At 33.9% G+C, this 26,081-nt stretch overlaps 1 protein-coding gene across 5 annotated transcripts in view; it reads left to right on the forward strand.

Moving 5' to 3' along the window:
- The window catches only part of LOC135846045 (RNA-binding protein Musashi homolog 2-like), a 211,567-nt gene that overhangs the window by 73,793 nt on the left and 111,693 nt on the right, over positions 1 to 26,081 (forward strand). The window contains exon 1 of one of the 5 annotated variants that reach the window (XM_065365012.1): positions 6,889 to 6,911. The exons of the other annotated variants lie outside the window; for them this stretch is intronic. The gene's annotated coding sequence lies outside the window, so the exon portion shown is untranslated. Of the gene's footprint in view, positions 1 to 6,888; positions 6,912 to 26,081 lie in introns of those variants that run through there. 5 annotated transcript variants of the gene reach the window in all.

Below are 26,081 nucleotides of genomic sequence, written 5' to 3' on the forward strand. Positions count from 1 at the left end.
GCTTCGAACAAACGAAACGAAACACACCGAAAGGAAAGCGAAATTTTGCAACGTTGATCCCAAATACGAGTAGAAAGAGCTATCATTTGCGCGTTTTATAATAAAGTAAATTTATCAGCTGAATTTAATTCGATTTACTCGGCAATGGTGCTGTAATCGTATTTTCTCATTTACTCTTTGCAGCAGCCACCAGCCAGTGGTAGTCGAGTCGCGGTAACTACCTATGATGTTTTTTCTCCTCTCGACGACGACAACAACTACGACCCTAGCGACGGTAAAAATAATACCATTTTGATCGTACTTAAACTTTAACAATTGGGTACTTTCAATATCGTGTATAGGGTAGGGTATATCTAACCTAGCTAAAAAGTAATACACGTAGTTGGCTGGATATTACGAACAAAAACAACAACGTAAATACTCGAACGATATTTCACAAAACTGATTCTTTTTCCAATTTAGAAATTCCTCGAATCATTACGCAACAATCGCGAAACTACAATCAATGGAACAGCAGCACTTCAACCAGTAGTGCTCGCTCGGCTTGAAAAAATATCGAGCTCGTCGAACGAAAAACTTAGTTTAAATTGATACTTCTCATTTTGACTTCCATTTTCGACATTTTTACCATCTCTAGACTTTCAATTCGACGCATTTCGCAGCGTAATTTCTGCAACCTTGGCGTTCATTTATCGTTTATAAAAGTGTACGAGATCCTACTACAAAATAGAAACTGAGTTTTCAATAAGACGACCGCGTTCGCGTTGAAAACATTCATTCATTCGGTTCGTTCAATGATTGGAAAAATTCTAAAACAAAGTACATTATACTCGTACCTCTATACTTATAATATGCGTACGTAATTGAAAAAGCTATAATGTTTCAAGGTCGCGAGAAAGTAGTCGTAGCGAGTTAATTGCCGCATACGTTGAACCTATACATAAGTATAAATAATTACATATTATTTACCAATTATTTAGAGTTTTCATTTCACTTCTTGCGTATACGAATTGATTTGAATTCGAGTATATATATTTTATACTCATATTTGAGGGCGAATCCTGAAATTACGTCAGTAAAAATGCCATACCAGAAAGACTCGAAATTGCGCCGCATGAGTGCCAAAAAGTGATATTTTTTCGAAATTAAAAAAAAAAACGTTGATTTTGCAACTCTTTGATAAACAGAAGCGAGATTTTATGACAATTTTGAGCAACAAAGTGAGAATTTTGCAATTTCTGAAAAATAAAGCGAGGCTTTTGACAATTTTGGCTAAAATGGCTTTTATATTATCAATAATTTCTGGTGCTAAAAATAAATTAAGACAGATTTTTAGGGCACTTTTTGATAATCTGAAGTTTCCACAATATGGCTGGAGGCTCCAGAACAGCTTGAAATCGCCTCCAATTGACTCAGAATGTTGAAATTGGAGTACAATAAATCAATTTTAGTGAAATTTCATCTTTCAAAAATCAGTTGAGGGCTCCAGGTCTGCTCCAAATTGCTCGAAACTGTTTCCAATCGATTTGAGTTGTCGTGAAATTGGAAGAGCTGATGAGTCGTAACGTATGTATATTTAATAAAAATAAATAACAACCGAAAATAATAACAAACGTTTTTGGTAACTAGAATGAGCAACCACGTATTTCTTAGAGGGAGCTGCTACATAACTCCCCCTCCAGCGGAGAAGCCGCGATTTCGAAAACCAATGAGACAGAATGAGTTGATTTTGAATTGGTTGTAGTCGATGACTGATGTTGAAGTTTGTTGATTCTGAAGAAAAAATGTTGATTCAGGATGATTGAGGTTGCATCTATGAAAATGTCTGACCAGATTGCGAATTGAGAACTACTGGAGACTGACAGTTGAATCGTTGTTATTTGCATTGAGATTGTTGGTTGATTTGTCCGATGAGGCGAGTGAATTTTGACATAGCGTATGGGGCTCACTACTACATGTCGTTTCGGATTCTTGCACCCAGGCTGGTCATTTTATGGATTGAAATTGAAATTATTCTGGCCAAAGTGGCATCAGTGATTTCGTCGTCATCGTCGTCGTTGTTGTCGTTGTTGAGAATGATTGAAATTAAGTTTACTTACGGATGATTTTGTCTTTGATACGACTTACTGGGTTAGGAATGGCGTATTCCATCACTGTGTTGAGTAGGCATTCGAACGTCGTGGTCACCAATTTGTACCATAATGGTACATATGAAATTGGAAGAGCTGATGAGTCGTAACGTATGTATATTTGATAAAAATAAATAACAACCAAAAATAATAAACATTTTTGGTAACTAGAATGAGCAACCACATATTTCTTAGAGGGAGCTGCTACAATGGTATAATTAAAATTTTTTTTCATTTTTGCCAAACATTTTATGATGCGGAACCAATAACATTGGAATGCCAAAATGGATTTCGAAAGGGAAGATTGTCCACAGATGGAGTATACCCAATGAAGCTGCTGATGGAGAAGAGATGAGAGTATAACCTAGAAACCCACGTGTGCTTCGTTGATCTGGAGAAGGCGTACAATCAAGTACAAAGGGTAGAAGTTGTTTGAAATCCTGAGGAAAATCAAAATGAATGAACAAATGGTACGCTTAATTGAAGAAATATACACGGATGTAATATGTAAGAGTAAGATCCGGAAACATGTCGGAAGCAAAGAAGATAGGAAGAGGAGTAAGACAGGGATGCCCACTGTTGTGTAGCCTGTTCAACATCTACTTTGATCACATGATTAAAGAAAGGCTGAAAACCAAGCCAAAAGGACTAGGTGGAGTAGCAGATAAATATGGAATGAGAATCTCGTCGTCAAAAACAATGGTCCCTATTGACAATTTCAAGTGGCAGAATGCTAGCAACAGTGCTAGCATAGTCATGCTAGCATATTTCCAGCATATTCTGGCATACAACTGGCATAATTCTAGCAGGGGGACTAGCATTATACTAGCGTCAGTTTGCTAGCAGATACGCTAGTGCAGGTGTTCAAAATGGCGCTACTGGTGCTAGCATGATCTTGCTAGCTTTTTGCTAGCATATGCTAGCATGTGTATAATATGTAGAATGCTAGAAGTTTATTAATTTCCTTATAAAAGAATAGGGTATATTTTTAATTACCTATGGTACGGTTCCCAAGAATATCCAAAAATGGGCAATTGCCCTACAATGCTAGTTTAGAACTAGCATTGCACTAGCATCTTGTGCTAGTATAAGCTGAGTGATTAGTTTGCCAACTTCACTCTTCTTAATTTAAACAGGAAACTGTATTGAGCTTATATTCGACTTGACTACATACTTCATCTAAGAGAAGTTAAGTGTACCATATTAAAGAACAACGCTAGCAATTTGCTAGCATTATGCTAGCACTTGACTGCTAGCACCTGGATAAGAAGTCTTTTAACGAAAATCCAGCACCATGCTAGTACTTTGACTGCTAGCTTTACCAAGGTTAGAATAGCGCTAGCAGTAGACTAGTGCAAGTTTACCTGTGATTGTATTTCTAGCATGTAACTAGCAGATTGCTAGCATGCCTTTTGCTAGTTCACCTCAAGCTAGCACCATTACAGGGTGCTAGCAATGCACTAGCAATATGCTAGTAGTGACTGCTAGCTTTACTCGGTGGTTATGCTGCTAGCATGTAACCAGCAAATTGCTGGCCTGTCTTTTACTAGTTCACCGCATGCTAGCATCATACCAGTTCAATGCTAGGATGAATTTTCCAATAAAATATCTGCTGGCAAAGTGCTAAGTGCTAACACTATTCTAACTGGCAATCTGCTAGTTGATTCCATGCTAGCACCGTGCTAGTATTCTGCTACTAATGCTAGCATTCTGCTAGTAAAATTGTTGATAAGATAATTATTCTCCTAGGATTAATTAGTGTATGGCTAGTGTACTTTTTACTAGCTCATATCATGCTAGCAACATGGTAGCTTTATGCTAGGAGAAACTACCAGCATCGCTCGGTAATTATGATGCTAGGATATAACTAGCATGTTGCTAGCATACATTGTGCTAGCTCATCTCAGGCTAGTATTATGATAGAATTTTGCTAGCAGGAACTGCTGGGATCACTCGATAATTATGGTGCTGGGTTTTTACTAGCATACCACTAGCATACATTTTGCTAGATAATCTTGCATTAGCAATATGATAGCATCATGCTAGCAGGGACAACTGGCATTACTAGGTAATTATGAGGCAAGGGGTTGACTAGCACATTGCTCGCATACATTTTGCTAGCTCACCCCATGCTAGCGATATGATAGCATCATGCTAGTATGAACTGCTAGCATCACTTGGTAATTAAGGGGCAAGGTTTTAACTAGCATATTGCTAGCATGCATTGTGCTAGCTCATCTCATACTAGATATATGATAGAATTTTGCTAGCGGGAAATGCTAGCTTCATTCGGTAGTTATGTCGCTAGCATGTAGCTAGCTCATTGCTAACATACTTCTTGCTAGTTTGTATCATGCTAGCAATAAGCTGGCATTTTGCTAGCATGTTATGCTAGTTCATTTCATGCTAGCATAACGCTAGTATCATGCTAGTTTCCTGCTACTCATGCTAGGTGGGTGCTACTAATGCTAGCATTCTGCTAGTAAAATTGTCAATAGGGGTGATGGCCTTTGAGGGAAAAGGGCCAATAATTGTTGTAAATGGACTGCCAGTGGAACAAGTCAGAAGCATTAAATACTTTTCAACAATTTTATCCAAAAGTCCTACTTTTTTTAAATAAAATTTTTTCAAATTTTCAATTTTTCCCCTTTTTGCGGAATTTTGAGAAAATTTTGTAGAAAAAGGTTCATTTGTGTAGACTTTTTTAGATTTTGAATTACATATTTTTGAGAGCTTTCGCTCTTTTTGAAAATTGATAAGGAGAAAATGAAACAACAAATTGGAGTGAAACGTTATATTTTTGGCGTCTACTTGTTTAAATAAAATCATAAGGTGTTTGAAATAATTAGAAAAGCAAACATTTTTTTACAAAAATTTGGCTAGAAACTTGAATGTAAATTTTGACCCCCTTCCCTCCCACCTTGAAAAATTCCATAAGTGCTCGAAAAATGACCTGCTGAAAGTCCTACTTAAGTCCCATTTTTTCATTTTGAAATTTTGTTAGACACCCTGTTTGGACCTTTGGCATGTTTTGACAAAAGACGATACTTTTGCAATTTTCAACAGATTTGACTGAGAATTGACCCAGGGAAAAACGATTGGATGCGATCACTGGTCAGATTGAATCTGATTAGATCTAATGAGATCTGGCCTAAGCAAATTAAATCCAGAGAATGTCGGGATCTGATCTCATCTAATGGTAGATCTCATAAAAAAATCTAAAGACAAATCTGATCAGATTCAATCAAAAATTTCTAAACAGTTTTGATGAATGAGAAAAATAACAATTCAGAAAAACTATAAATTTTTTCTCTCGGGTTCGAAAATTTTCTACTGTTCAGGATACTTCTATTACGAGTTGAGTTAATCACCGCGATGTTTTCCTATTTTGTTTCGAAATGCCTGCAATTTTTCACCTACGATAGTCCATCAAAATCACGTAAAATCATAAACATGTCCTCAATTTTTTTTTTTCGAAAAAATTCGGCTCTCGTGTAAACGCTTACCAGCTACGCCCTTCTGCTCTCTCGAATTTGATCCCGTCGTGAATTTTTTCTTCGCCTGATTTAGTTGAAGGTCGTCGAGTAAAGAATTTGAATTTTAAACGTATTACTGCTAGTACACATATTTTCACGCTGATCTACATAGCCACATGTACATTACGCTCGTTGAACGCAGGTAAAGTAAAATGTAATTAAAAATTCGTTTTGTTGTAAAAACGTTAATTTGTAAATTAACGTTGATGGGTTTTTAGCGAGCAGCCGACACCTTGGTGTACCACAACACGATGGTGGTACACCAGTATCTATGTAGATAACCAAGAGACCAAGGTGGAGTTAATTTTGTCTCTGAATACACAGTCGTGTTTCGTTGTCTTCCGAAAATAAAATTGCTAGCTGGTAAAAGTTGGCATTACGGCCAGATTCAGTTTCGGTAAATGCCAATTCTCTAATTACCTGAACGTTAATAGAGCGAATCGTTGGTAGTAAAATTGAAAGGTATATGCGATAATGCATATGATCGAGATGTATACTCGCATATCGAGGGGCGCTAGCGGAAATTCTTAACGAAAGTGAAAGGAATTTGAAAGTGCTCTATTTAGCTCTATAGCAGCTCACTACCGTTTATTTGCAATGTTCGCCATTCTATGGCCATGAACTTGTTTTTTTTTCTTCTTTTTTTCACCCATTTTACCTCCAATATACTTATATACTCGTACTCTGATGGAAGAAAAACGCGATCTAAAACCGCATATGACCATCGCGTTGTTGTACTAAAAGAATCGAATTTTTCAAACGTCCGAGAGAATAATGGCTAAAGTACGATTCGTGTTTACTTTGATAACAGCCCAACCAACGTTACTTACGTTTTGTTGATTTGTTAGCCAAAAAATCGTGATGTGCGTGGAGAAAATTTGTCTGCTATCGAATTAATCAAAATAATGAGCCAGTCGCGAGTGTACACCTAACTTTTCGTTCAAAACATAAGTACAGAAGAATTCCTCCTTTAGCTGTTATTTAATCGCGTGCTCATCAATTACACGATCGTGAAACTTTCAAGTACTATATCCTCTCTCTGTCTCACGTGCTTTTCCTATTTAGACCAAACTTTATGTACATTTTTAAACGCCGCTGCTGTGTTGTGTGGTGCTCGCTGCTTGAGCTATATATATATACGAGTAAATTGGACTAATTTTTATGTTTTGTTTTATGTTCGCAGGTGAGTCGAAGTTTATGTACCAATTACGTACCTTACCTACCTACCTCTTTATACCTTTTAAACGTAAGTATGCCCTATACTGTATATCGGATATGTGCTGAATGCTGATTATCGTCTTATAGTTAGTGTAGTGGAACAGATGGCTTGTTTGCACCGAAATTGACCTTATCGGTGTGTTTCTTTTACTCGCATATTCTTCTAAACGTTACATAACGCGAGTAATTTTACCGAAAAACTTGCCATATAGAACCAAATACCTAATACAATACAGCAGCAAGTATCTAAGTAATTCAAGCTGTGCCAAAATTAGGAAAAAGTTTTGATGGCGTTTTGTGTATTTTATGGTCTTTTGTAAGTTGGTTTGGATTTTCTTGTACTGTATGGTCTCGTATATACTTACGTAGCTTAAATTATATGAGCTGAAAATCCGAAAGATTGTTTGTATTTGGTCGACAAACAAGATGTTGTTGCTAAAAGCAGATTGGCTGCAGAATTTAGGGCTTTATTTTACATTGGACAGGGAAAGAAGAGGGGATTTTCAACCCTGCTCACTCCTCCCAACTCTCCACGAGTTTCAAATATCTACAATACCTTCAGATTATTTATTTCAATTTTTTAATGACCAAAATTTTAACTTAGACTAATTTTCTTTGTTTTAAACATTTTTTGGTGCAAATGAATCCCCTCAAATGGGATTTTTGAGATTGAGAATATTCTCTGAGAATAATTTTTGAGGTATTTATTGACTTTTGAATCAAAGAAGTCAGTTGTGGTTAAATTTCCCAGGTGATTTCACCTCCTCTCCCCTTCAAGTTTCCGGATTATGAAATAAAAATTTACCTCTTTTGAAATCTGAAAAATTTTTATCCCCTCCCTTCCCCTCCTTCTTTCTTACTTGGGAGGTATTCCAATTGGTGGCAAATTTTGAACCGAAAGAGCATGTAAAAATGTATCATCAGCCAAATCAGATGCGATTTTAGTGAATTTTTGAACATCAAAAATTTGACCCAAAAATGAGAAAAAAATCAAAATTTCACCAAATTGGCACAGAAAACTGAAATTTGATGCACATCCTGAAGTTTGACTCATCATATCAATTGGAAATTGTTTCGAACAGTCTTGAGCAATTTTGAAGCTTTCAGCAGACTTTTTGAAAGTTGAAAATTCCACAAAATTTCACCCAGTGATCTTGAAAAACTAAAATTAATTGAATACCCTAATTTCAGCATGCTGAGGAGTCGATTGGAAGTGGATTTCAAACAGTTCTGAAAATCTCCATCCATATTTTGGAAATCTCAGAATTTCAAAAAATGTCCTAAAATGTCTCCAAATTGATTTTGATACGTATAAATGCGATTGATGTGTTTTAATGACTTGCTTCATCAATGACACACTATTTTCAATTAAAGTTGAGTTGGGACAATTTTTATGACATTTTTGGAAACCTCGAAATTTCCAAAATATAGCTGGAGGCTCCAAAACTGCTTGAAACCCCCTCCAATAAACTCAGCATATTGAGATTGGGGTATTGAGTAAATTTCAGCTTTCCAAGTTCATTGGCTAAAACTTTGTGGAATTTTCAACTTTCAACAAATTTTCTGGAAGCTTCAAAATTGTTCAAAATTTTTCAAAATTATTTATACTCCGTTTATGGGACAGAAAAACCAAAACTCAGCTTTCTAGATCAAATTTGGAAATTTTTTCATTTTTTTCGAATTTTTTGCCCAAATTTAATCATCAAAAATTCACCAAAAATTCAAAAATCCGTTTTAGAACCTTGAATTTTGCATGCTCGTTCGATTTAGCTCCGTTCGATTCAAAAATCTTTCTTCCGGGGAGGGGGGACCTCCCACTTTACTTGAGAAAAAAATGTACTGTTTAGGTTCGCCTGGAAAATTTAAGAAAATTCTCAATTACAAAATGAAAGATTGATTTTTTCATAATTTTTTCGGTGATTGACTGGAAAAATGCTACCAGAACCATCTGTTAAAATTCAAAAAGCATTTCACGTATGTGGACTTGTAAAATAACTGACTATGAATCTCATATCTTTTCTTGGGAATTTCTAAGCAATAATTTTTCCAGTAGAAGTTCCGTTTTGAATATTCTTCTATTTTTTTTTGTTTTTTCTCCCTCCCCTCCAATTTTGAGATTTCTCAAAAATTGATTATTGTGATTGGTTTTTCAGAAGTAAATTTTCCTCATGGATGAAATCCTATTTTCCTCTTCTCTTAATTCCTTAAAATTTTGAATGTCAAAAAAAATGACCTTAATAGGTACAGAAAATACTTCTGCAAATAATTCCTATTCATTATTGGGGAATATGGTTCAGTTTCTCTGTAGGGCCTTCCTCCTTCCTCCATATTTTGTCGACCATTTTCGAAATATTGTTCCGTAAACGATAGGGTAGAGGAGTGGAGGGGAGAGAAGAGGAGAGAGTGGCAATGACAATTTTCCAAACCATCGATTAGAGTGGTATAGAACCCATATTATTGGTTTTCGAAAAATCGTTCGGTCTTAAAATGAGGTCTACGCAGGTTTTTCAAGAGGTATGCTGATTTTTATTCTGATTACTGTTTGCCCTCAAAATTAAAATGGAGTCTTCTTGAAAGGCTCCAAGCTTCAAAACTCTGAAATATGCAACGTGACGTTAAAATCGAGCTTTTCTGAGGGATCCAGTATAGTGTGATTTTGGAGTCAAATGGTTTTTAGGATCAGAATCATTGCCTTTGAAAAACGATATTTGTGTCACGTTTTTCGATAATTCGAATTTTTCGTGTTTTTTAAACCAATTTATTTTATGCATAATATTATGTATCATAATAGATAATTTAAAAGAAAACTTTTACTTACCTACTTCGTGCACTTCTCCTTCTCCTTTCCTGGAACGTTGACTTGAACATTTATAGAAAAAAAGGGCAAAAAAAAGGCAGAAAAGTAAACCCACATTGAACGAGAAACAATAATCCACTCGAAAATTAATACCGCCAAAGTTTTTTAAACTAGGGATTTAAGCGGCGGAAGAAAACTGGTATTAAAATTTAAATACTAACATTGAATATAGCAATAATTTGTTTGTTCATTGGCAATTAAATATTCCAAAATATAATCCTAAAATACCTACGAATAAATGGATAAGTTTAGCTCATTTAATTTAAATAAAAAGTTTTTTTTTCATTACAAAAACTTTATTATTATATCGAAGCTCGAATTAGTTCCCTTATTTGAGGGGAAAATTTCGTCTGATTCAAATTCGAAAAGTCGAGCTAGTACCTGGAGAAAAATTTTAGTAAAAGTTTGAAAGAAATTTTATTAATGAAATTTTTCCATTAGCCTTGGATGAGTCGAACGAAATATTACCGAATTAATAATCGAATTCACTCGCTTTATTATTCGTGCGTGTAGGTACCTAATTCAAATGTTTGACGGGTTGAAAAAAAATGCCCATTATGAAATCTCCATTTAGCTGAATTATTATAACTATTATGCCTATACCTACGTATTTGGATATGATGAAAAGAAGGGTTAATGTTCCGTCCTAATTGATCAAATACGACAAGGCGAATGACACGTATTCTATTTCGAAAATACTACTCGTGTACTGCTGGATATATTAGTGGCTGCCGATGCCATATACCGAGAAAACATTTAAAATCAATGACGGTTCAAACCTCAAAGGTAACAATTATGTGATTATACAACATAAATGAAACGGCATTACTGCAAAATGAAAAATAACGTTCGTTAGATTTAATGTTTATCATTATAGATTACTAAACCGTGTACTGTGTGCTCAAATACGAGAGCGTAATGCAGTTTGAATTTTTTTCTTTTCCTCTTCACTGTTGCCCAACTTGCTGAATAAAGCATAGGTACGTGAATTAATATGGGTCAGATGAATAATTCCAATTAAAAGAGAAAAATCAACGAATAATACAAATACTCTTATTCTTATTGTTATCGAAGAAATATGAATAATTTATTTCTATAACTACACTGTACTCGTATTATAAAAAATTGAAAATAATCGATTTTTTATAATTCAATCGTAATTTCTTTCTGTATAGAATTGAAATGAAGAAAGAGACGAGTTAGGTATTTTGCTGGTAAAAAATTACATAATTGAAAATCTAAATTTCCATAATGTTTCAAGTATCTATACGTCGTCGTCGTATAACCATAAATGAAAAATACTCCAGCATCCCACGTTGATACGTCGTACATAAATAATGGAAAATAATTTTCAAAAAAACCACTGACCCGATAATATTTGACAAACGAGTGCGGAAAAATTTTCAAGTTGTAATTAAAATTTGTCCAACAGCAGGCTCGGCCGTAAAACGTGAAATTTTCATGGTATATTTTCATTATCGCGTTATTAATGTTAATCGGACGCGGTGCTATGGGAATTATGCATTTTTTATTTTTCTAAAAATTCCTCAGGCTGTAAATTTTGCTTTTTTGCGCGCTTCGGACTTTGAAAATTAACGTTTACACTTTTTTTTTCTCGAGGAATATCATTCGAAGCGGATGATTTATGGTTTTATATTTCCGCAGACGCTGAAAGAAAAATCAAGGAAATTATTAACGTTACGGTTTCGCTTTATAACGTCGAAATTCTTTTGTGTGTTCGGGTTTGCTGTGCGAGTATTTTATATGCCAAGAGGTGGCTGTGTCTGCTGCTGGGTTTTTTATACAACGCGATAGGTTTCTGGTTTGGGTCTTGAATAAATGATAAAATGCCTGAGCTCGTGTTTTTGAAAGTTGTGTGGGATACGAGTAGAATCGGCTGCAGATATATTTTTACCTTTGAAAAAGGGTGTGAGTTTTGTGTGATAATGTATTTTCAGTCATATTTCAGGGTCTAAAGGATGGAAGATTCGAGCCACCTACGTTATATACGGATTTATGATGACGTGACGTGATGCTTTTCGGGGTTGAGAATGTGTAAAGTTTTCGTTTTATAGCTTATCTAATTGGTATGGCTGTGTAGAATAATAAAATTTAGATACCTGTACATGTAGGTGTAAATTTTGATTCACTATGGAAATAAGTATATTGGAATTCTGAATTGAAAACTGTTTGTTTCGATGTCGTTCGACAAATCGAGACATTTTTTCATCTATGCAGAGATTTTGGATTTTTTGGATTCAAATTCTGAGAGTTTACCTCTCCCTCTCTATCATCAATTTTTTCAGATTGGAGGACTGAGGAGTATTACCTCAACCTGTCGTATTTTTTTTTGATCGAACAAAGCCAAATCAAGAGAGCATACAAAAGTATCCCACCAGCCAAGCTTCACGATAGGCTTACTTGTACCTATGTACTTGAGTTCATTTTTGAAGCTTTGAAAAAAAATTTAAAATCAAATTTGGATAAAAGAAGAGAAGAAAATCAAAATGTCATCAAATTGAGCTGGAAAACTCAAATTCATCATTAAATCTTATTTTTGTCCTCCCTCCATATTGTTTGGAAATGGTTCGACATATCGAACATGGTTGGGAGGAGGTACATATTATTACGTTTTGGAGTCTAAAAGCCACCTTCTAAAAATTCCAGTTTTTTCTCTTTTTTTTTTTACTAAAAATACTTACCTAGTAAAAAGTCTTGCTTTTTTGACAAATATTTCTTGAAATTTTCGCTCTTTAGCAAAAAATTTCAAGGAGTCATTATTATTTAGAAATTGATAAAAAGTCTTGTTTATTTGTTTAAAACTGCCAAAATGTCTCGTTTTTTATCAAAAAATGACGAAGAAATCTTACTTCTTAAACAAAAACACCTTAAAGTCTCACTTTTTCCCTAAAATACCGTACGTTTTGAAGTCTAAAAGCCACCTTCTAGTAATTCCAGTTTTTGTATCATTTTTTTTCTTGCTAAAAATAGTAAAAAGTTTTGCTTTTTTGAAAAAATATTTCTTGAAGTTTTCGCACTCTTGGTTTTTGTCAAAAATTTCCAAAAAGAATCACTTTTTCCTACAAATTTTCAAAGTTTTCTTTTTTCCCCAAAAATTGTTAAAAAGTTTCCTTATTGTCTAAGTTGCCAAAACATGTTGTTTTTTCCAAAAATTCCCCGAAACTTACTTTTGCTGTTATACTAAAAATTTCCAAAATGTATCACATTTTTTTCAGAAATTTGCCAAAAGTTTTGCTTTTTTTAGAAATTAAAAATCATGTTTTTTAACCTAAATTTTGTGAATCACTGAAATAGTTTTACTTTTTTTTGACAAATATCTGTTTCGAAAAAGTTTTACGCTTTTGCCAAAAATTGCTAAAAATATTGATTCCTTGCTGTCAAAAATCAGTCTCACTTTTACCAGACATTTTTAAAATAGTTTTGTTTTTAGTGTAGTTTTAAAAATTGCCATAAATTCTCCTTGTTTTACCAAAAGTTGCGAAATGATCTGACTTTTTTGACCAAAAATAACTAAAAATTTCAAATTTTGTTTACCAAATATTAGAAAAAAGTACTCATAATGCAAAGAAATACTTATATTTTTGCCAACAGCTAATTCCCAAAAATTGCTACGTATTCTTGTCTGAAATTGTCAAATTGTTGCTTTTTAACGGAAATTCTCGATTTTTAGCGAAATTGTCGAACATTCTCATTTTCCCCCCAAAAATTACTCAGTTAAGCTGGTACCTATATCCAAAAGGTTTTTTTTTGCCAATAACTTTCAAAAAAGCCTGCTTATTTTTTCTAAAATTGCCAGATATGTATTTTCTTTTTTAACAAAAATTCTCAATTTTTCAAGAATTTGCAAAGATTTTTTGATTTTTAGAAAAATTGCTAAAACCCACCTATTGTTTTTTTTTTGCAAAAATTTTTCAAAAAGTTTCTTTTTTTACCTACTTACTTACCTACTTGTACAATTTGTCAGAATTTTTTTTATTTTGGCAGAAGTGACCAAAAACCCTTTCTTTTGATAAAATTGTCGAAGCCTCGCTTTTTGCCAAAAATTGACAGAATTCTCACCTGGTTGCCTAAAATTTTCAAAAAATCTCGTTTTTTGTCAACAATAAGCCACTACTCGAACTCATCGGCTTCACGGTGTCAATCAATGTGCTACATTTTTTACTATAACTACGTATATTTTTTTGAGTTTTGTTCAAAACTGGAGCTCGTTGTGTACACCCCCTCACCTTCCGAAGTATAGATAGAGATATCATTTTGAAAATTAATTGGCTGAGAAAAGAAGGTAGGCAATCTTTATCTATAATCTAACGAATTTTTATTTTGGAAAATAACCCTCAGTTCCTTCATAAATTCAAGAATTTTTATTGCTGAAAAAATTTCAAATTGAAAGAAAATCTGGTTATCGATATTGCTATTTAAAATTATCTGGTTTTCCTTTTTTTTAAAAAAATTAATTTTGTCTTCTGATTTTTTGCTAAATTTACAACATTTTCACAAATTTTATTATTTTGTTAGATACCTACCATAAAAAAGTTCTTTTCTGCAATATTTTCAAAAAAGCTGATACGTGATATAAGAAATTTCGAAGCTGCTTTTTCAGACAATTTTTCTCGTTCAAATGTTCGCCAATGTTTTATTGTTTATTTTACGAAGGATGAATGAGGTCTCTAAGAGCTCAAAAGGTCAAGAAAAACGAACACCATTCCGATGCCTTTCTGCTGCACCGCAGCTAAAGCGCTAAAGAGGGAGAAAAACACCGAGCTAGGGAATTTATAAGGCGAAAAAAAAAATAACAAATTTAAAACATCGCCCTCGGCTTAACGTAGCAGAAACCAAGAAAAGGGAAAAAGGACGACTTAATTTATCATGTTTCGTTGAAAAGTAAGAAAAATAAATTAGCAAAAAATCCAAACTGTCGCCTTCGAAATGGAGCAGTTCTTTTGCAAGTTGAAAAATTCACAAGCTCTGAGGACTCGAAACGTTGTGTTTGCGAAACAACACGCCGCAATCTGGAATTCGAGCGTGTTAAAAATTCACACGAGGCGCCCGTCGCGTCCTTTGCGAGTAACCCAACGTTGAACGTATACTTACTAACGTAGAGAAATTTTTTAAAACGATGTCGACTGCTTAAAATGCGAATTAAACTTGTGTAAAGAACGATTCATGAATATCCGAATAAGTTTACTCGCTTCTTATATATGCATAAGGCGGAAATTTCAAAAGCCATCTCGAAAAAATATCATAAAGTTGAAAAATTTATGCGACGTCGAAATAATTCACATACAAAATCCGGCTCCGAAATCGCGTTTCCGAGAGGCCGAGTAGAAACGAATTCTAATTCGCCGAACCTCAAATGAAACACGAAATTGGAACCGAAGCAACTAGATTAAATTCTTACGTACTTTTTAATCAAAGTTTACTGCGTTGCTGGCTCATCGGATGTTGTTTATTTCGAAAGCGTTGCCGTAAATTTAAAAGCCCCATGCTCTCGATACTTTATCCTTTTCGTCCACCTCTCGGTTGCCGGAAAAACGACGTTTTCTTTTAATTGGATAAGGGCCAAGTCTTCGCTGAATTTTTCCACCGTTTGAGCCATTATCAATTGTTTTCTATTCTCGAAGATTAAATCTCTTTCATTATGACTGTAATTGGCAGCCATAGGGCGATTTGGCTCAAAAGGTACTTATTCCTTAATATCTCGCATGGCATAGAACAGAAACTTCATTACAATACTATTCCATTAGGTACACCATTGAATTCTTTATTAAACGATTAAACCGCAGTAAAAGAAATTAACCAAATTAGTTAAAATCCTGTTCTCTCGATGTTATATCTGTTCGATTTTTAAACTAAAAATTGAGAAATTTAAGCGCCAGATGCCAAATATTAAATTTTTTATCATCCATTTTGACGTTTTTATTATAATTTTCCTCCATCAAAAGTATGATAACTTTTAATAAAAATCATTTTGTTTTGTAATTTTCGTAGTTTTCGAGCTTTTTCTCGTTATCATCAGACGAGAAGAAAAAAATTCGAAATTGAGATTGTAGACAGATGGTTTTTATTTAAACTTCTCGATTTTTCCCCCCTTTTCGTTCCGCGTTGCCTTGAAAAAAAATTACGCTGAAATCGAGAATATCAATTTATATTGAAAAGAAAAGATGAGACTAAAAAAGAATTCTTCGGTGTTTCTTTTTAATGTGTTCTTCGGGTTTTCGTTTTATTTTTTATATTTTATATATTTATTTAAAATATACTCGTATCATGCGTACTTATTCTGAATTGAATTTTCAAAAAAAAAAAGGATATTGAATTCGATGTTTTTGTTTTTTAATTTGTTTCATTTCGAGCAAGTTGCGTACAATGCAATGCAAAGCTTTTCAAAATAGAAGGCAGATATGTTGAAAAACAACAAGCTTTTTTGCAGCGAAAATAGTAGGTACTCGAGTTGATCGATATTTTCGTGTTTCAAAGATGAGGTCGAATAAGATTATTATTGAAGGAGAAGAGGGGAGGCGACATGTTAATTACGATTTAAAACTGAAATTGAAATCGATACTTATGTGTGAAATTTTTGCTTCTATGAACGAGAAAAAAAGGTGATTTTTAAAAAAAAACTTTACATTAAACTCAAGGTTTTCCTCCCCCCCCCCCAAAAATCAACAAAGCTTAAAATTCTGCAAAAAAAATTCCATTTGAAATAATTTTACGAAAATGAATTTCTTTGAACAAACTAAGTTTGATAAAACGTAAAACTGAAAAAATCCATAAATTTTTGTGGAAAACTCCGAAAAAACCTGAATAAGTATTTTATAGAATTGCGTTCAAATTTACGATTTGAACCAAAATTTCAATTTAATTTTATTAAATTTGGATGCTTATTGTGAGGTCCAGGAGGTGAATCGTTTCAAAAATGTAAATTCTCTAAAAACCTAACGTTTCTCAAACAATTTCTCAATTTTTAATTTTTTTCTCTCAAAAATTACTAAAAAAAAGTCTCGTTTGCGAGGAATTTCCAGAAAGTCTCACTTTTACTTCAAAAAATTAAAAAAAAAAGTTTTGCTTTTTCGATAACATTTTTGAAAAAGTTCATTTTTGCCAGTAATTGCCAAAAAGTCCTGCTTTTGGTTAAAATTAGTACATAGAACTTTTCGCTACTCTTTTGGAAAAATTGCTAAAAAAATCACACTTTTTTCCAAAACTATTCAAAAGTCTCGCTTTTTTGCCAGAAATTGACAAATACAAATTACCAAGTAGTTTCATTTTTTACTTAAAATTTGAGAAAAAAGTCTCGTTTTTTCATTATTTACTGCAAAAAATATCACTTTTTTGCCATCTCGTTATTTTTTCGTTAAAAAAGACGTTTCCTTTCAACACTCACACCAGAAAATTGTCAAAAATTTTCGTTTTTTTTCAAAAATTTGTCAAAAATGTTCACTTTTAAAATTTGTTGAAAATGTTTGCTTTTTTTGCTAAAAATTTGTTAAAAATGCCAGCCTTTTGCTATAATTATTGTCAAAGTCTTGATTTAATCTAAAAATGAAAAGTTTTGTCTTTTGTCTAAATATTTTAGATTTTGCAAAGAATTTTAAAAGGGTCTAGCTCACCTCTCCCAATTGGGGGGGGGGGGGGTGTTTTTAATTACTAGATTATTACACCCTTCGTAAGGAGGTTTATAAGGAATTCGTCAAGTTATGTTTTTATTTGATATAAGGTGATGAATTTTTCTATTCTTCAAAAGTCTCGCTTTTTTGCCAGAAGTTGCCTAAAAGCTCCTCCTTTCGCTGAAATTGTCAAAATCTCACTTTTTGCCAAAAATTGTTTTTTTTTGCACCAGAAATTGCAAAAAATCCCGATTTCTTATCATAAATTTGCGATTGCAAAATAGTTTGGATTTTTAGATAAAAATTGCGAAAAAATATTTATTATCTTTTCACCAATAATGAATTTCCAAAAAATTCTGCTTTTTGCTCAATGTTCTGTTTTTTTGTACTTTGAACAAAAATGGATTTTGCTCACGTTTTTTTCAACTTTTTTGGTTACTTTTGAGGCTTTTTTGGTTTCCCAAATTACTTTTTTTTTTGAAAAAATTGAGTAAAAGCCGTTGAATGTTTAAAATTGATGGGTGTTGAAATCAAGGTCTTTTGTGGCGTTGCTTCCTTTTCAGGATGAGCATTTTCCCAAAAAACCAAAACTAAGCCCTTGGAGTGATGATTAAGGCTCAAAATTTTGAAAAATACTCATAGAATGGAGTTTCAAAAAGGGTCCCATCTGAGAAGCTTCAAATGCAAAGGTCTTTTATTTCTGCCATTGTCAGTATTATCAATTATCATGGGTATTTATTTATATTTAGCATCGAATAATCACCAAACTCGTTAAAAATACTCCATCGATAATCACATCTGAGAATTTCCCTCTCGAAGTCAAGTGTTATTTTTATAAGTACCTATCGAGCTTAGCGTTAAAAATTTCCATTCCGAGAGGTGAACGCGATAAATATAATTTAAGTAACCGCGTAATGTTCAATTAAATGGCGAAACTTTGGTGTATAAAATGAGAAAAAGAGGAAGGCTAATTCGATTGTTGGTACGACAAAGTGGAGAATTATCAGGCTGTTGAAAAGGCAAATGAAATTGTAAGTGAATTTTGCGTAGTTGTGCGTAGTATAGCAATAGCATCATCAGCTTCTCTCTTGTACTCGTATTCTGGGTGAAATAAGGTTGAAACCGCTTAGGGTCGTTCCTCGACAGGATGTCTTGGTATATCCGCTGGGAAAAACGTTAATTTAGTCGAACAAAATTCCCTCATCGTTTTATCGTATACCGCAATAACATTACCTACCTACCTTTCGTATAAAGTCGTATATTTTCACGTCAAAACCCACGATACAAATTTTGAATTAGAAACTCGGCCGAAAAAAAAGTCTATCTGCGATATTAGGTACTCAGTATACAGAACAGATCGCCTGCAAAAATGAAGAACGCTCTACATGTATGACGTATGGGCCTCCTGCGATGAAAATTATTTCACTTTGCAAAAAGAAAAAAAAAACAGGCAATTTTTTAATCGAAATTTTTTTACGTATTGTATTGGCACAGTTCGCGGGTGTGTGTTTTCTAATAATGTTATCGTTTTGTTTATTTGCCTCTTCCAATTTAGAAATCGAGCAAACGGCTCGATCGTGAACGGTTTTTTTGGCGATGAGCCCGAATACGTTAGGCTCAAACCTCTATGAATCAAAATGACCTCTGGAATTTTATTTTGTCGCCGATGTTGTGGTAATTGAACTATAAGTTAAACGTTTTCACGCGACATGAAATGTAAATTATCATTTTTCTAGTCAAACGAAGAATTCACATTACCAGATGAAGGGCACTCTCGTTCCTTTCATCTATCGCTATAGGTACGTTTATCTCACAGTATCGTAGATCACGTTTATCGATTTCTTCCCTCCTGTCTTACGATGAGGAATTGATTTGAATTTTTCTCGCATTTCTTTTTTAACTGCTTTCAAACTATTTGCGTAGGTCGGTTACTTCTCTATAATACGCTATGGGCAGGGGCGTTCATTCAATCGATTTACCAACTCGCGGCGTATTGTTTTAATTGACGATTCGTGCCAGACTCTAAAGCCAGACAGAGACCAACGTATAGAGAGAAAGGAAGAAGAAAAATAGTATACGACCAGCCGAAAGGTTCACTAGTATTATGATGACGATGTACTCATCGTAGATACGTTTATGGCCACATCAGTGTCGCTCGTTCGGTAAATGTCGGAGGTTGACGTTAATAAGTTATTAATTACGGTAATTTAGACGCCGGCCGGTGCATCTTACGTGGAAAAAAAATTTTTATAAGCGTAAAATAATTTATTTTATTTTAACCACCGAAACGTAAATCATGTTGATTGAATTATGGGCCTATGAAAATTTTTAAGGAGTTGGCGAACGACGTTTATTCGGCGAAGCTTTTTCTTTGAACTTACACTATTATTACAAAATGATAATTTTTGACATAAATTCGACTCTGCTTCATCGTACACGATGAAAGAGTGACTGAGATACAAAAACCTTCGAATTATTCACTTCAAAGATACTCGTACGAACGCAGAAGGAACGTCTTATATTAGGTAGGTACTCGTATTTGCTTGTCGTATGTGTGTAAGTGTATGTGTTTTTGTTTCACAAGGCGAAGAATTTGTCATGTTTGTTATTGTAATAATTGGCACAGGTACTCTTCAAGTACTCCCCGATGGATTTTAAAGGCGTGAAAATTGCGCGACAAATTTCTAATTACATTGAAATTATCGGATTAAAGATTAAACCAACAAAACGTCGCGTTACTTACTTATATACTTTGCTAAAAGTGCTTCTTAAAATAGAGGTGAGACTTTATACGAAGTAGAGTAATATGGTATGGCAGACATGCGTAAATCAATCGTGTCCGAAAAAGCTCTGTTCTTTACTTTAGCACGCGACGTGCTGACATTTTGTAATCGTTTAACGAAAATATTATAGGTACGTGGCTCTACCTCGACGTATACGTACATCTACATTGTATCGGTTTGGCAAACGATGTGTATACTGGGGGCTTACTCGAGCAATTTGTTCTTCTTCTGTACTGTTGCCAACATTTTGGAGCAGGGTTTCTGGCGAATTTCAATTCATTCGTGCCCAGGAAATATTGACGAATGGGAGTTCAGCAGCTTTTATCGCATTGTATGGGTCTGATTGAAATTAGTGCACGGGGTCATTTTTGTCGGTAAAGATGGGAATTACCTTTTTCTAAATATTTACGTGGAATTTTCAAAAAAATTGGAAAAAGTGGAAACTCGTTTGTGATGAAGAAATCAACAAATTGAAGAAATTTGGGCATCCTTTTTCAAAGCTTCGATTCTGATTTGAGAAAATTCTGTCAAATTTTTGTATCCAGTCATGCCAGATTTCATCCAGAGTTATCGAAAACTTGAAACATGAAAATGTTTTTCTCGATTTCTCACAAAAAAATGAAAAGTACAGCTGACTCGTTTTTACCTCAAGCCCTTCAATTTCTGATATTTCGGAGCACCAAATTACTCAATACATAATTGGATTTACAGTAGCCACATTTTTTCAAATGTCCCAAAATTTTTTAGTCTTTCAAAACAGCTCACCTGTTTGTAATTTGATTATTTCTTGAAAAGAATTTGTCATAAATACTTAGTAGCATTTTTTTACTTTTTAACATTACAAATTTCATGTCAAAATTTTAATTTTTCAAATATTCCTTTTAAATTCATTTTTAAAAAAATTTTCACTTTTTTTTCTTTTATAAGATATGTTGATTTTGTCCTCCAAGATTGAAAATTTTTGCAGTTTTTTAAATGTAGAAATAATTTTTGATGTTTAGTTTTTCAAGTTTTAAATGTTTTAGATTATTTTTTCAAAGCAGAACTTACAAAAAACGAAGGCAAGACTCAAGTTCAAACACTGCTTGTATAAAACGAATAAGCAGAGTAAAATAAAAATTAATGTTTTTTTATTCAATCTCGCAAAGTGGAAAAAGTTTTCAATTTTTGTACTGCATTGCTTTGATTTTTGAATCAAGTTTATAAATTCGAGTATTTTTGTAAAAATTAAAATGGTTTTATTTATTTATTTTTTGCTAGATTTCAGTATTGGGGGGGGGGGGGGTGGTGAGAAAGAGGGCGGGAAGAGGTGGAGAGAGAGAGGTTTCCCAAAAATTCTGTAAAATTATCGCCCACTGATTTTGCAATATTTCAATTGTCAGAACTGATGAAATCACATTATATGTGATCAGATCTGTTCAAGTGAAATTGGATCAGAGAATATGTATATCTGATCTGATTTTATATAACTACCTATATCAGATTAAATCATGCCTCCTCTGTTGGATCTGGTCTTGTCTAAATAAAATTTGATCAGATCTGAATACATTTATTGGTTGAATCAGATTGGAGCCAGGGAATCTCAGGATTTGATCTGATCTGATCTGATCTAATCTGATCTTAGGTGATGAGATCAGATCGAAGCGTGTCTCTGCTATTGAATCTGATCAGGTCTGAACAGATCTTATGTACTCAGAACATTTATCCGATCAGAGGATTAAATGGGGTCGGATAATATGGTCTGATGAAATTATTGAATCCAGGGAGTGCCTGAACCTGATCTGATCCTATCTGATCTGCTATGATCAGATCAGCTCCAATCATGTATTTTTCTTTGAATATGGTGAAATGAAATTGGGTCCAGGAATTGTTCGGATCTGATCTGACCGTATACCTACCTAGATGATCAATGCATCTTCTATTGGGATCTGATTAAGTCTGAACAGATGTCTAATAAAAACATTGATCCGATCAGATCTAAAAAAAAAAAAAAAAAAAAAAATGCATCGAATGTGGTCCGATGTGATTGGGTTCAAGGAATTCCTGGATCTGATCACATTGGTCAGATCTGATCAGGTATGATCAGATGAGATCAGATTGCACTTGACCAATGTTCGGATCTGATACATATCTGATTTCATTTTATCTCATCTTTTCTGTTCTGATCTGATTGTTTGTGATCAGAGCCTTTCCAATCGGATCTGATCAAATCCGAACAGATCTTGATTAATCAAAACATTGATCTGATCAGATTTTCTCAAATCTTTTGAGATCAATTTGGATTTAGAAAATGTCCAGATCTGATCTGGTCGTATGTGATCAGATCTGATCTGATTGTATGTGACCAGCGTCTTTTCAATCGGATCTGATCAAATCCAAACAGATTTTATCTGATCAAAACACCGATGTGATCAGATTTGCTCAATTCTTCTGAGATAAATTTGGATTTAGAGAATGTATAGATCTGATCTGGTCGTATGTGATCAGATCAGCTCTAACCATGTGTCTCTCCTATTGGATCATCTGATCAGTTCTGAACAGATCTATTCTTATCAAAACATTGATCTGTTCGAATCTAGTCTGTTGAAATTGCAAATGGGAAACCCTGGGTTTGATCTGATCTTATGTGATCAGATCAGATATGATTAGATCTGGTCAAATCAAAGTGGATCCAGGAAATCTCAGGATCGGATCGGATCGGATCTGATCTGATCTGATCTGATCTTATGTGATGCGATAAGATTGAATCGTGTCTCTCCTATCGGATCTGATCAGGTTTGAATAGATATAATCTTATCAAAACGTTGACTTGTTAAATAGGGTCTGATGTGGTCTTCCATTGAATCTGGTCAGATCAAATTGAATTCAGAGGATGTCCGGATCCGATATAATCCGATTTGATCTGATCTTATTCGATCAGATTAGATCTGGTCAGATCAAAATATTCAAAATGTACAAAATAATTATGAACATCTCCAAATACATTACGTTTGGCCAAGGTATCTACTATCTACATATCTATGAGCAAATATGTATCGTTAGGTAATTTCCATTTCTCTCAAATTCTCTCCACAAACTGAATGGGTCAACTATGCATTGATCTATAAGGTCATACGCCTTCCAAACGACCTGCTTAATCATAAATCACATTGTTCGTATAGAATTTGCAGTAAATTATTATAACTTTGGCAATGACTTTCGTAATAAAAAAAATATAAATCTACTCGAATGAAACATTCCATTTATACATTATGAACCTTTTTAGTTATAAGAAAAACTAATTTTTACTTTCCGAACAGCGCGAAGCGATGTATAGGAAAGTATTGTTTTCGGCCGGAAAATGAACTTTGGAATTTACACTCGTTTTTGAAATTCGACTTCACACAAGTTTGTTTTGAGCAATTTTGAGATGATGTATGTATGTATGTATGTATGTATGTATGTATGTATGTATGTATGTGTCAAAAAATGTCTGTACACGCGATAAAAAGCGACCTAATTATGATATCTCATTGAAATTTGTAGAGGTGGTCGGAAGCATGGTAAAGACGGCACAGTAAGAATTTGGAGTTCGTAAGTGCCATAGAAAAAATTTTATGAGCCTTTAAATGCGAAAAAAGGAGCGTATAGGCAACTCCAACATTTGTTAAGGCTTAGTCTTTACGTGGTAAACATCACACATGTTTTGTCTCCTTTTAGTTCACCTGCAGTAGAAACGCATAAGACGCGGCGCGGTCCGAATTAGTTACGCTTTATTTTAAAGTGATTATTTTATGAATACGCCGCATCGCCATGGGGATGGCGGGTGTTTCTCATTTTTACGATTTTACATTTTTACAAATATTTCGCTTAGTTCTTAACAGAAGAATGTTCGGAAAGTTTGTGATGCGTAGCATCAGATTTTTTTCTCTCTTCTAAGAAACCTTACGAAAGTTTTTTTTTTACGTTTTGTTTCAAGTTTTCTTTGGCCTTGTCGAATTGTTGAAAAAACAATGAAAATGTAAAAGTTTTTCCATTGATAACGCTGCGGTATAGTATTTTGTTCATGATTTATGAACTCTTTTTAATTATAAAACTATCGCCATATGCTGTTTGGCGGCTATGGTTTATTTATCGAGGTAAAATCAAACCAATTTTCTCTTCGCCATTTCGAGTAATTGATTATAACTCGGTGGAACTTGGAAAATTAAAAATTTCTGATTAAATTCTGGTACATACGTAGGTTGCTGCGAGGAAAAATTCTTCATGAAAGAAAACTCTTATATAATAAGAAATTCTATACTTTTATACACATATCTTTTAATATGATTACGAAATCAAATAGAACTGAGACTATACAGTAACGTTTTGTATTACTTTATAGAAAAATTGTATTTCAATTCCAAAACCTAAATGAAAACTTTTGTAAATAGAGACGAATCGTATACGTAACGCGCCAGTGATTATCCGTGGGTTATTTTACAGCACAGCGAATGGTATCGATTCTAGAATAAGTGAGAGTTGGGTGAAAGTTATCCAGCAAAGAGGGTGACTATGTAGTTAGCGAAATACCGAGGTCGATACGATTTTCAGAATGTTTCTCGACTACTTATATAGGAATACAATTTTATTGAACCCGGAAAGCAGCATTTTTCTTGCGTTTCGAATACCTTTTGAATGAAATTAAAGCATGAAATGCGCTAAGTCGTCTGTCGGGACGTATTCGCGTGCTTAAAATTGTTCCAAGCTAGACGTATAGTATTTTTACCCCCGGAGGATTTCCCATATCGTAGGTCGCCTTCAAAGGGAAATTTCAAACTTTACGAGCGCTTTCGACCGACGATGCGAGGGATAAAAATTATGCTTGGTTGTTACATTACATAGCAAAGTCGTTTGTGTTGTATTTTTTTTTTTTTTTTTGCTGAAATAGTCGTAGGTGAGTTGGATTAATTCGTCTAAGTCAATTTTCTGTATTTAGGTGAGCTTTTGGTTATTTTTCTGTCGCATTTTTTTGCTGATTTAATTATTTTTGGTGGATGGTCAAGAGTTGAAAGATTATGATCGAAATTAATTTCGTTCAGTAAATCGTAGGTACTTTGGGTACAAGATCATCAAATAAAATGAGACAATAACAAATCAGTAGGCGGGTTACATTCCAAAAAAAGTCCTCAAAACTCGAACGCACAAAAACCAATTTCCAATCATTTGCAATAATTTTGAACCAATTTTGGCACATTGACATTACAAAAAAAATCAATGGGCGGGTTTACATTCCAAAAACAAACTTTTTCAAATTTTGAGCTCTTTGAAAATGCTTTACCGTCATTTAGCTTCACGACTGAAAAAAAGGCCTATACTCATTATAAAAGTACTAAAAACATCAAAATATCAAAATATTACAGAATTCAACAATCGACGAGGGTGTCATCTGGGTTTATTTAGTGTTTTTTGTAGATCTCAAAATGTTCCATCAGCGTTTGAGGATTCCTCGATCGTTATCGAGGAATTACCGCAGCTAATATTAAAAAATTCTACATTGTGAAAATAATGAACGATTTTTTTCTCTTTTTTGACGATTTCTAATGTTGAAATTCAAAAGAAACATGAAATGGAAGATTTTATTCGGGCCAGAACTACATTTTACAGTTTGCTAAAATCACCCGATTTTAAACAACTTTTATTTTCAGGTCAAGGCGAACATCATGAAGGGTGCACCGAGAAACCCAAAATTTAAGCTCTGAGAAAATGAGCTCAATTCCAACGAATACTACGAATACTGCTAGAAAACTAAATTCTCCCCCATTATACGACCTTTGAATGTGCTAAAATCGATAGTAGAAAAAAGATCGAGTTGATTAGGGCAGCTTTCGAGCTCTTAATGACTTTCTGTGTTTGCCATCGTAATCGAATTACTTTCTACACCTAAGCTACGTCTGAACCATAATTGCAGAATG

Source organism: Planococcus citri, chromosome 4 (assembly GCF_950023065.1).
Source record: "Planococcus citri chromosome 4, ihPlaCitr1.1, whole genome shotgun sequence".
In the NCBI taxonomy this organism is placed as follows: Eukaryota; Metazoa; Arthropoda; class Insecta; order Hemiptera; family Pseudococcidae; genus Planococcus; species Planococcus citri.